Below are 11,276 nucleotides of genomic sequence, written 5' to 3'. Positions count from 1 at the left end.
GTGCTACTAATAATATTGTCTCAAAAAATAGTACAGCAAACATCACAATCTAAGTATTTCTTAAACCTATTATTTCCTGAGTCAAGCTACACCTCCACCTCTGCGGCAGCTTCCACCACTAGGCCTCCTGAGCCCAGCTGCACATCCACCTCTGTGGCAGCTTCCAGCACCAGGCATCCTGAGCACAGCTGCACATCCACGTCTGTGGCAGCTTCCAGCACAAGGCATCCTGAGCACAGCTGCACCTTCACATCTGTGGCTGCTCCCACCGCCTGCCCTCCTCAGTTCAGCTGCACCTCCACCTCTGCAGCAACTCCCACCACGAGCCCTCTTCTGTCCAGCTGCACCCCTACAATGATCTCTATAATTGATAGCAACATCACTCCTGTCACCATCCCTCCACTACAACCTCTGTGTCTAACTATAGAGGAGGTTGGAGCTGAGCTCAAGACACTTCAGTCAGGGAGGGCTGCAGGCCTAGATGGAGTCTGTCCAAGGCTTCTGAGGTACTGTGCTGGTCAACTAGCAGTCCCTCTTCATAGGCTCTTCAATGTGAGCCTTCAGATGAAAAAAGTCCTGGTGCTGTGGAAAACTTCTTGTCTCATACCAGTGCCCAAATTAGGGCAACCGGTGGAGCTGAATGACTACACACCGGTGGCTTTGACATCTCATACCATGAAGACCTTGGAGAGACTCCTTGTTCACGATTCTGCATATGCTGCTTCGGGCATATGCTTATTTGGATGTGCCTGGTTCATATGTAAGAATCATCTTCTTTGACTTCTCTAGTGCCTTCAACACCATACGGCCTCCCATACTAAAATATAAGCTTCTAGGTATGTGTGTGGCCCCCTCACTGAGATCATGGATTATAGACTATCTGACTGCCAGACCACAGTATGTCAGGATGGGGGGATTTGTTTCTGGAACACTGGAATGCAGTATTGGGGCTCCGCATGGTACTGTTTTGGCTCCTTTTCTTTTCACCTTGTACACATCGGACTTCAGGTACAACTCAGAGTCCTGCCACATACAGAAGTATTCGGATGATACGGCTGTTGTGGCATGTGGGCACGGCGGATAGGAGAAGGAGTACAGGGACCTTGTGGAGTCCTTCTATGGCTGGACCAAAAATAACTGTTTGTTCCTGAACACTACCAAGACCAAAGAGCTGGTGGTGGACTTCAGGAGATCTAAAACTCCATACCAGTCAGTCTGCATTGATGGAGGGGAGATAGAGACTGTTCAGACCTGCAGATACCTGGGGTTTTATCATAATTTCAAACACCCTCGTACATGAATTATAAACTCAGCTGTAACCGTAACAATGACCTCCAGTGAGAAGGTGTGTCTGATTGGTATAATGAGAGGAAGGGACCCACAGGATGACTTCAGTGACAAGGTCATCAGCTGGCAGGTTTGCAATAATCAATTAACAAACATAATATCACCTCTTGCTTTTATAACAAAATGACATACTACCTGTATGTTTTACAGCAGGAGTATTCTTCACTGATTTTATAGGTGTTACTATAGTCTTCCGGTTAAAATTAACGTTTTCGGCGTACAATTTGTAAATCAAATACATGATATACTTCTAGGAAGACCCTCAAACATGATTTATAAGATTTTATGTTCAAGGTAAAACAATTAAATGTACTGCTATCAAGTAATCGCTTTAATGTCTCCCAATGGAGGTCTTTGGAGACTTGTTGTTTAATGTCTTGTGACATTACCTTTTGAGCCAGTTACATAGTAAATTTTAACTGGACAAATATGAGTCTCATCAGAAAACTTGTTATAGGTAAATTTGTTCACATGTCCCAAATATGCAACTGTTATAACTGTATCATTTTGTAACATTTACTTGTAGAAAGTAAAGAATATCAAGTCTTACAATTTGTGATCTATCACTGGAAAATGTATTCTGCTATCTCTTCAACGTGTCAGCATGTCAGCTTCTGCATATCAACACTTAGACATTCATTAGGTAGCGACGCAAAAGATGAGTCTCAGTAGGGAAATGGTGAAGTAAGAGCCAATCATTGTACAGTTTTTGTGCAGTCTTTAATGTAAAAGTGTTACATGCTGTGCTGTCGACCAACATACCTATTTCATCTTCCGTCTTGTGATTAATTGCGACATTACAAAGAGCTAAATATTTGGACTGTTTAGCACCTATAAATCTTATTTTGTTTTTATGCTTTAAAACTGGACCAAAAAAAGGTTAAGAGTTTAATTTTGTTCATGCTTTTTATGACAAAACCACTGCACAAACAATGGCATTCCCATCAGGTTCAAGTTCACCAACATACTTGTTTCACTGGGATTATTTCAGATTTCACAAATCTTTTGCAGACGCTAAACAAATATTGCAAAGCTATTTGAGCGGATTACAATAGTTTTTAAATTATATGTGTCAGTTTAGCTGACTAATGCTGAACCCTGAAAACTACTGTCACACAGACACAGAAGTTAAAGTTCACATTGGTTGGTACTTGATCTGCAATAAATCCTTTACACTCTAATCCATCAGCCTGTAGTTTTAATTCTCCCACACTAAACCTGTCGAAAGGTCTCAGTTTCTGAAAATTGGAAAAAAATATCCCATTTTGTTGCTTTGATCCCACCCTGGTAATTAGATAAACCCCTCCCTCATCGCTCTAAGAGCCCCAGCCCCCTCAAGCTCTTCAGTGTTTCCATCTGTCTTTAAGTGAATTCTTCCCCTCAATGCTCTGCCTTTCAGCTCTCTCTCAACAGCAGCGGAAATCGAGTATGTGATGCAGATGACAGTAATGTACCCAGGGCTCATGTAAAAATAAAATTTCCATTATTCTTTCACATAGACAAAGTTATTACCAAGTATTATCAAAATGTCTGGCAGTAAATCATGGTCTGAATAGAGATGGCGTGTTAATTACTGTACAATGATGATGGTGTCTTTAAAACAGCTCTCAATTTCTGTTGAAGCAAAAAATAGAAACATTAGTTGCTTGCATTTACGGGCCACAGTTACAGCATACAAATCATTGTTATAAATAGAGAGAGGGCTCGAGGGCCGAATGAGAATGCCAGACTCTGTGTTCGATGCAAGTGTACATGTGAGACATGTGCACTACCGGATAAGGTGAGGAAACTGGGCAGTGGACCTCTTGGCAATCACTCTCCTGAACAGCCTATTCACTGCTGTGCTGGAGCAGACACACCTATGAGTAAGCAGCTTCAAATGCACAAGGTCACTGTTTGATAAACATTTCAGTCCACGGGTGATTCGACCCTGAAGACAACAGCGGTGGTCTGTCTTTAATCCATGTTCTATTATGAGAATGATATGGTCTTACAGACAGATGAAGAATTGGAGCAAAATCTGAAAATTTCCCTCCAACAGTGAAGGAAACCAATGGCCTTTGTGAGAAGCATCACTGGATATCAGGACAAAGTTGTTGAGGGATCACCTTTATGCTACAATTAAAACTTTTTTTCCTAATCTATCAAATTTTTCAAATTGTTAAAAATCTAAAAAAGGGCCAACTTATTAGACAGCATCAAAACTCAGTGAAACAGTGAATAGTTTTAGCAGTGCTGTTTCAAAGACTTTATGTTGTTTTTGCCTTTAATTTGGCAGATGTCTATAGATGCACAGCTTCACAGAGCTGCTCGTGCTCACAGAAATATTTAGTCTTGTTTCTGTGTTTTTGTGTGTGAGAAGTACAATTAGATTCCAGAGCTGTTTTTTTTCACACAGTCCATTTTATATAGGTGTGGTTTTAATAATAATAAAAAAAACTTTCATTACATTTCTTTTATCTGGAGGTACCCTCCACCAAGACCACCCCCTACCTGAGTTATTCTTTTGAAAACCTCACCTCACTATTTTTATTGTAGTTGTTGTAGTTCTGCACTCTTTGTTTTATATTGCTGTTTCAAAGGTTTATGCAACATAACTTTAAGAAATGTGTTTTGAATTGAAATTCAATCTTTCTTTCAATAGTGTGCATTTTACATACATAACTGCTTTTTTATTATAAACGATCACAATAAATTATGCCACCTGCTTAGAACAAACTTCCAAGTGAGTGAACCTCCTGTCCACATCTATAGGGCTAATAGATTATATTGCTAATTAAAGTATCAAGGCTTTCTTTCATCCCATGGATTGCTCACTTGTTATAATGGCCCCATATGTGAAAGCTGAATATTGCTGACATTCATACACCTTCAGGAGCAATAAACCTTAGTTCAAACCCCCAAAGTAAATGATCAAGATTGAGGAAGAGGTGGCCCATGGGGATATAGGATATACTGTCATTACATTATTTGGTATCAGCAAACATATTTAAACTGAGAAATAAAGAGACATAAACCTTTTTTTCCGCTTTGTTATGCATCTGCCTCATAAGAGCATATATGTGATTTATCAACAGTAATAAATTAAGAAAATGTTGTTTACCTTCCTTTGTAAGACCCGAAGAAGCAAATCAAGTCAAACTTGAAATTCAAAAAATGTTCTTACAAAAACTGCAGGTCTTGTCAAAAGTGCAAAAGCTAATAATAGGTTCTTCTTTCTCTCTTCTCTCCAGATATAATTAATGACCTCTCCTTTTTAATTTTCCACACTCACATTATCTCCTCCTCTGTGTCTATTTGCTTCCTTTTCTGTGTAAATGTCCCATTCAGTTCTCTGATGTAATGGCATGAGTATTTTCAGCCCTGTATAGCAACATGGATGGATGATGAAGCCATTTACTCCACTGACTGCCCATGCTTCTTGTTCATCAGTCCCCCCCCCCCTGTAATGTAATGTGATCCTTTATTGCTTCTCATAGAGAAATTTTCCTTTTCACTCTCTCCTCTCAGAATGAGAGTGCAACATCAGCTGTAGAGGGATTTGGTGATATGTTCAAGGACACTTAACTTTGGGAGGTATAGTAGTCAGAACAGTTTTCCTTGATGGAATTACTTCCATAAACGCACTCGTCCCATTCAAATGCATTTTTCTTCACTGTAGCAATAATGCTTAAAGATATCCTTCAGTTTCTAAAGATTCAGTCCAAGCAGTGATAGAACAAGAAGTCTGCAGCATTCAAGAAGGCCTCATTTTTTATGAACAACATTCCTCCATTGTTTGGTTAGCCAACAATGGTCACAAATATGACAGAATAATGATGTGGGAGGACAATACACCTGGAAGAAATAATAATTTAAAAAAAGTAGGCCTCATAATAATAAATTACATTCAGCCTGGCAGTTTTGTCTTTCTCCTACATTCAAGATTTCATTTTTGTTTTTGTTTCACTGCAGATTTAGAATCAAATGGCTGGCAAATTAATACACAAGTGACTGCAATACCAGTGTGTCGTATCTGAACTTTGTTAAAATCCACTACTGTTTTGTAGTTAACTTTTGCTAACTACTTTATTTTATTACACAGTCCTGAAGATCCGAAATCACATGTCTCAGCAGCTGCACAAGCATTAATTATTGAATAAATGAGAGAGTTCTGTACTCTGGTCTCTACCTGTCCATCTTGCAGTGTCCTACTGCCTCTAGTGCAGAGCAGAAACTTGCCCTGGAAAGTTTATCCTGACTGTGGGTGGAAGTGACAAGCATTCTGGCTGCTGATGGATGGAGGGCACTATGAGTCTGACTGGCCAGCCGTGCCATGCATATTTATCTTCTTTTTCAAACTCAAACTCTCAACTTCAACCAAATCCAAACCCTAACCCCATGTTACTTCTGACCTCACTCATGAAGTTAAACTAGACATTGACTACCTGTCTAACTCTTACCACAGTTTTGTGTAATCTCAGGGTACACCTTTTTTTTTTTGGAGGCCATGTGGTGTAAAGTTTAGTAAGGGGAGAATCAACAATGGTCAAATGTACAGTATCTAAGCAGAGCGTGACCAAAGCTACGACAAAGAAAGCAAAAAAACACAATAAACTTTTAAGTCTGCAAGCACTTTGACTGATTAACCTCTTCACCCAAGACTGGTGGCAGGCCACTGCCTTGCCCTGACTCAGGCAGCTGATTCACTTTCCAAGGTGTTACTGATACATTTCATCCTTTAACAGGAGTGTCTTAACTACCACGGGGGCTTCGGTATCATCGGTTACTGACAGCCAGAAGGACACATAGCGGTCACCTGAACATCAGATATCAAGCGTTTTGTAATTCAATCTAAACAAAGACATTACGGTCCAAGGATCCATATCATTTGCTTGTTACGTGATCGTTAGATGTTCATCACTGACAACGTAGAGAGGTAAACCAATACTATGAGCTGTGGGAGGAGTCACTGTTGTGCAAAACTGTTAAAAGGGTGTTCAGAGGTTAAAGATAATATATATGGAAGGGCACTATATTCCTCATTCTTATGCAGACTCACAGAACCTAAGATGTTTTTAAATAGATAAACAAGAAGCCTAAAGCAGCATTAGACCGAATGTGAAAATATTATCCCTGAGGGAGTCTTGGGTGGCTCTTTGTAATTCAACCTTAATATCTTCTTGTGCGGTCAAGTATCTTAGTTAATTGATTGTTAATTGGTAGCTAAATGGTTGGATTTTCAGTGCTATCAATATCCAGATTGTGTTGCATTCAGACTCCAAATCTTAAAGAGTTCAAGGACACAAAAGGGTATGACATTGAAACGCATATATCTAAATGAGATTTTGAAAGCATTCTTTATCTGCAACATGGAAGTGGAGTATCAGCATTTCACAACATACAATGTATTTAGGGGCTTGGCAAAACAGTTGTTTTGACATTCTTATGATTTACAACAATCATAATTCAGTCATTTTTATGTCAAATGATGATATATTTGATGGAAATCTTAATGATATACATTGCATAGTAGCTCTTTCATATTATATCACCAATGAATGCGTGTTTTTAATGTCCCTTTATTTTTTGTTATGATTTTTTTCCTTCTTTCCGCTGCTTTTCTTCTGTTTTACAGATCCTAGGCTAAATATGTCCATCTTTTTTCAATAATCATATATGGCTGTCTTAACAGTGTGATAGACGAATGAAAACTTGAAAATAAAAAAAATTTTGAAATGAAATCATTATCATGTAAAATGTCCTTCATGTGATTCTTCATGTTTCAATCTCTGAATCCTACAGAGATAAATGTTCTTCTTTTGCATACTTTGTCTATATGTGTCAATATGTGAATTGTACTATTCTATTCCATCTTACAAAATCAGCATAACTTTCCACTTTGGGCACAGAGAGTGATCAGCAGCCACAGCTAACTCGTCTGACTGAGTGATTTGCCTTTGTTTGGCCGGCTGTGTCTGTCTGGCTCAGGCTCACTCCATTACAAGTCTAAATGACTAATTAATGGTCCAGAGACAGGTGACACCAGCTCCTCAAGATCCATTTACCACCCCATCCACTCTACTGCGCATCTTCACTCCTAACCCCCCCCCCCCCCCCCCCCCCCCCCCCCCCCACACACACACACACACACACACACACACACACACACACTCATACTCATATCTTATTCATCTGGAGGTGGAGTACTGTTTAAGGAGCCGGTCTGTGCATAGACAGATGGAAAAGATGGACATATTGACAGACAGGTTGAGGCAATAAGAGGAAGGTGGGGGTGACGGGATGAGTGACTACCTATCCTGGAGGGGGTTTTATGCAGGGTAAGATCATATTATGGCTAAAGCCATTTATTCACAGCTACGACAGAGTCCTTGAACTTCCTATCGCAGCTTTTTATCTAAGTGACAGACATTATCAAACATCCATGACAGTGCAAGGAGAAAGATCAAGGAAGATTTTAAATTAAACTACCATAGCTCATGAGCATCCTGGTGTACCACATTATGCACCATTATGTAATAGTGTGTGCTTCAAGCCAGAAGAGTATAGAGTCCATTGAGTCTATTTCAAAGCTAACAAACTAACAGACCAACAAGCATATACAAAGAATTAAAGATCTTTTCTAGCTCTGAACTTTAAGTCATTCACCCATCCATCCATTTTCTATACCTGATTAATCCAATTCAGGGTCGTGGGGCTGGAGAAGCAGAATACACCCTGAACTGGCGTATTGCCACACAGAGACAAACAGCCACACTAATATTCACTCCTGGGGTTAATTTAGAGTCACCAATTAACGTAACATACATATTTTGGGTGGTGAGAGGAACCTGGAGTACCTGGAGAGAACCCATGAAAACCTGAGGAGACATGCAAACTCCACACAGAAAGGCCCCAGCCAGGATTTGAACTAGGAACTGTTGATCTGTTGATCTACTATGGGTAAGTCAAGCTTTTGTCCGTCATGTAAGAGTTGGAAGGAGGATGGCTGGTAAAACAAGTTTGATAAATGACACTGCAGGGATGTAAAGGAAAACCGAAATGTAAAGGCCGCTGCAGTTTGTTGCAGTTTTGCAGTTGTAAGTCTTCTTGAGAAATTATAGTAATAAATAAAAAGTAAAAAATAAATAAATAGATGATAATAATGAATAATTTCCTTGTTATCAACCTATTCTCAAGTATAACCAGTGATATCAAACAAGTGACATGTGAAGCAATCAGAACCAGGGTTGATACAGGAAGTAAACACACTACAATACACATGAGAGACATCTCCTCAAACTAAATCAGTATGCAAGGTAACTAAACAGTGGAAACATAGGAAAAGCAAAAACTCCAAAAAGTAAAGTCAAAACCAAAAAGCCAAAACTGAGACCATGACATATGTTGGTTTGATTTAATGAAAAATAATTCCAGTTTGATCTTAAAATGCCAAATTTTTTCTTTGCATTTCTTGACAATTTGAGGAAAAAAGGAAATTAAGAGGAGTTGTAAGGAGGAGATGACATCAATCTTTTTTTCCTATTTTTTTAACCAGTCATCAAGATAGCTGAAAGCTTATTCTCTGTGTCCCTGTGTTGTGCTTATGTCTGCTGTCCAGTCAAAAGTAATGACTAGTCTGATTATTTCAGGGTTGTTATTATCAGAGGCACAGCCTGAGGGATACAGTGTAATGCCAACCCTTATGTTGTTGTCATGACATGCTTGTTCACTGGGAGTTAGAGGTATACTGGAGTTGTAAGTTTTGGTCCTCAAAAACTGATGATAAACCTGTTATGACATGCAGTGGGAAAAGCTTTAAAAGGCTTGTTTAAGCTGGTACACTTTGTTTGAAAAACCCTAAACGTTAAACACAAGTATGAGTCACTGACTCTGATGCTGTTGCTAAAACAGATGGCTGCAAAACAGATTGCACTCTCCACCTCAGACTTACAGAAGATATTCAACACATTACTACAAACACTGATGACTTAAGCTGCCTTCAGCCTCATTAGTGAAGCTCCAGTCCAATCTGTTCTGTCAGTGAACACCCAGGCATCTGTAGTCCTCCACCTCATCTTCCAGAATAGAACTACTGCTTGGCTAATTTCTGGTCCTTCTATAATCCACAATCATCTATTTTGTCTTGTTAATAAGACAAAGTTACAAGATGAGGGGATTGTTCCTTCACCCCACAAAGTAAGTTGTTAACCACTTCCTTGTACTCGGCCACTTGTCCATCATTGAGACAACCCACAACTTCAGAGTCATCTGAATATTTCTGGAGATGACTGGACTCTACATTTAAGTCAACACACAAACACATGCACACAAACTATTGCTGCAGTCAGAAGATAGGGATGGGCAACCTTGAGTAAATCAATTACGAGGTTCACTGTCAAATTGAAGGCCCCGAGGAGGGCACCATAACAATATCAGCAGCAGCCTGTGAAAAGCAGCCTCCAATAAATCAGCTCTCTGTGCAGGAAGATAGAGCAGGCATCCACAGAGCAGACAGAAGGGTCCTAAGAGGAAAAGAGGATGACTGAGCAAATGTCCTTGTTTGTCTGTAGGAATAAATAGTGATGTTAATTTGGTCCTTTGGGCTTATCTAGAGCACCAGCCGGGAGGCCACTTTCCATCATTTGCTGTCTTTGTCAGTCTTGTGTCTCTATGTCTTGGTTTCTCATTTTCCATCTCACCCAGTGTCTATATTGACATCCCAACCATGACCATTTATTTCCATTTTTTCCAGATTTCCTTTTGAGAATAACAGCAAACTGTCTTTTATGAGCAATTTAATTTTGAATAATATACATGCCATGAGTTTAATGAAAAGAATAAATCCTACCATCACATCTGATCTTATAATTGTACTGTATTATTTTGTGAGTTGTGAGGACACTGTTGAAAAAGAATCAATCTACCGAATATGAAAATTCATAAAAACTCTCCTGAGAACAACTTTTGCCTAGATCAGATCCCAATCTCACCTGTGCTCCTGTTTTTAAAGTGCTGAAAATCCATACAGCTAATCTTGTGAAGAGGGTTAAAAAGGTTAAGACCTAATAACTACAAAATTGCAGACACACGTTTTGCTTCAGAGGGACAAAATGTGCCAGAAACCCATTGTGGTCTGATGCTTTTTGCCCTGAAGAAAAAACTAACAATAAATAAATAGTACATTTAAAAAAAAGCAGAAATTATGAGTAGGTCAAAAGCAACTACAGAATATCTCTTCTTTGAGAGCCAGAGGCTACCATATTTGGTAAATAAGGTGGAGCTAGAGAGAGATACTTGAATCCTGATTAGACAAAAAAAAACATATCTATTGGGCCTAAAATCTATTTAATTCAATTTAACTTCGTTTATACATTTTATGCCAAGTAAACGCCTTAAATCCAAGTCCAATCATTTCCAGTCAGATTATATCAAATTTTAATCCAATTTAAGTCAGTACATTTCAGTTCCTTGAATCAGTGGTGTTTCATTACTAACACACAGATTTTACTTCAGATACCAAACTACATGTTTATATTTTATATGTCTACATTCTCTAATTGGAGCCACCTGCTATTCTCTGCCATCCTGAGATATCCATGGTGCTGAGGCATGGGTCATCTTTGACTCCTGTGACTGTGTCTTTTGATCTTTATGCCTCTGTAGTTCATGCTTTATTTCTTATAATTTAAAATACTTTAAAAATAACTTATTTCTTTATTCTCCCTCCTTTTTTGATCTTTTAAATCTGCTTTTTAATCTTATTTTTTTTTAGCAGAGAACAAGGCCGGTTCCGTAAAATGAAGCACTGCTGCTACATGTGGAGCTGTCAGTGGTGCTGAATCACTCTCATTAAACAGCTCTTTTAACCTTTCCTTCTTGCTGACTACCGAAAAACGTTCTTCTTTTTCTTTTAGGTTGATATTGACTTTGACTTTGATTTATAAAGA

Source organism: Leuresthes tenuis, unplaced genomic scaffold (assembly GCF_036924035.1).
Source record: "Leuresthes tenuis unplaced genomic scaffold, fLeuTen1.0.hap1 SCAF_21, whole genome shotgun sequence".
Classification (NCBI taxonomy): Eukaryota; Metazoa; Chordata; class Actinopteri; order Atheriniformes; family Atherinopsidae; genus Leuresthes; species Leuresthes tenuis.
Note: the sequence above shows the minus strand (reverse complement) of the source record.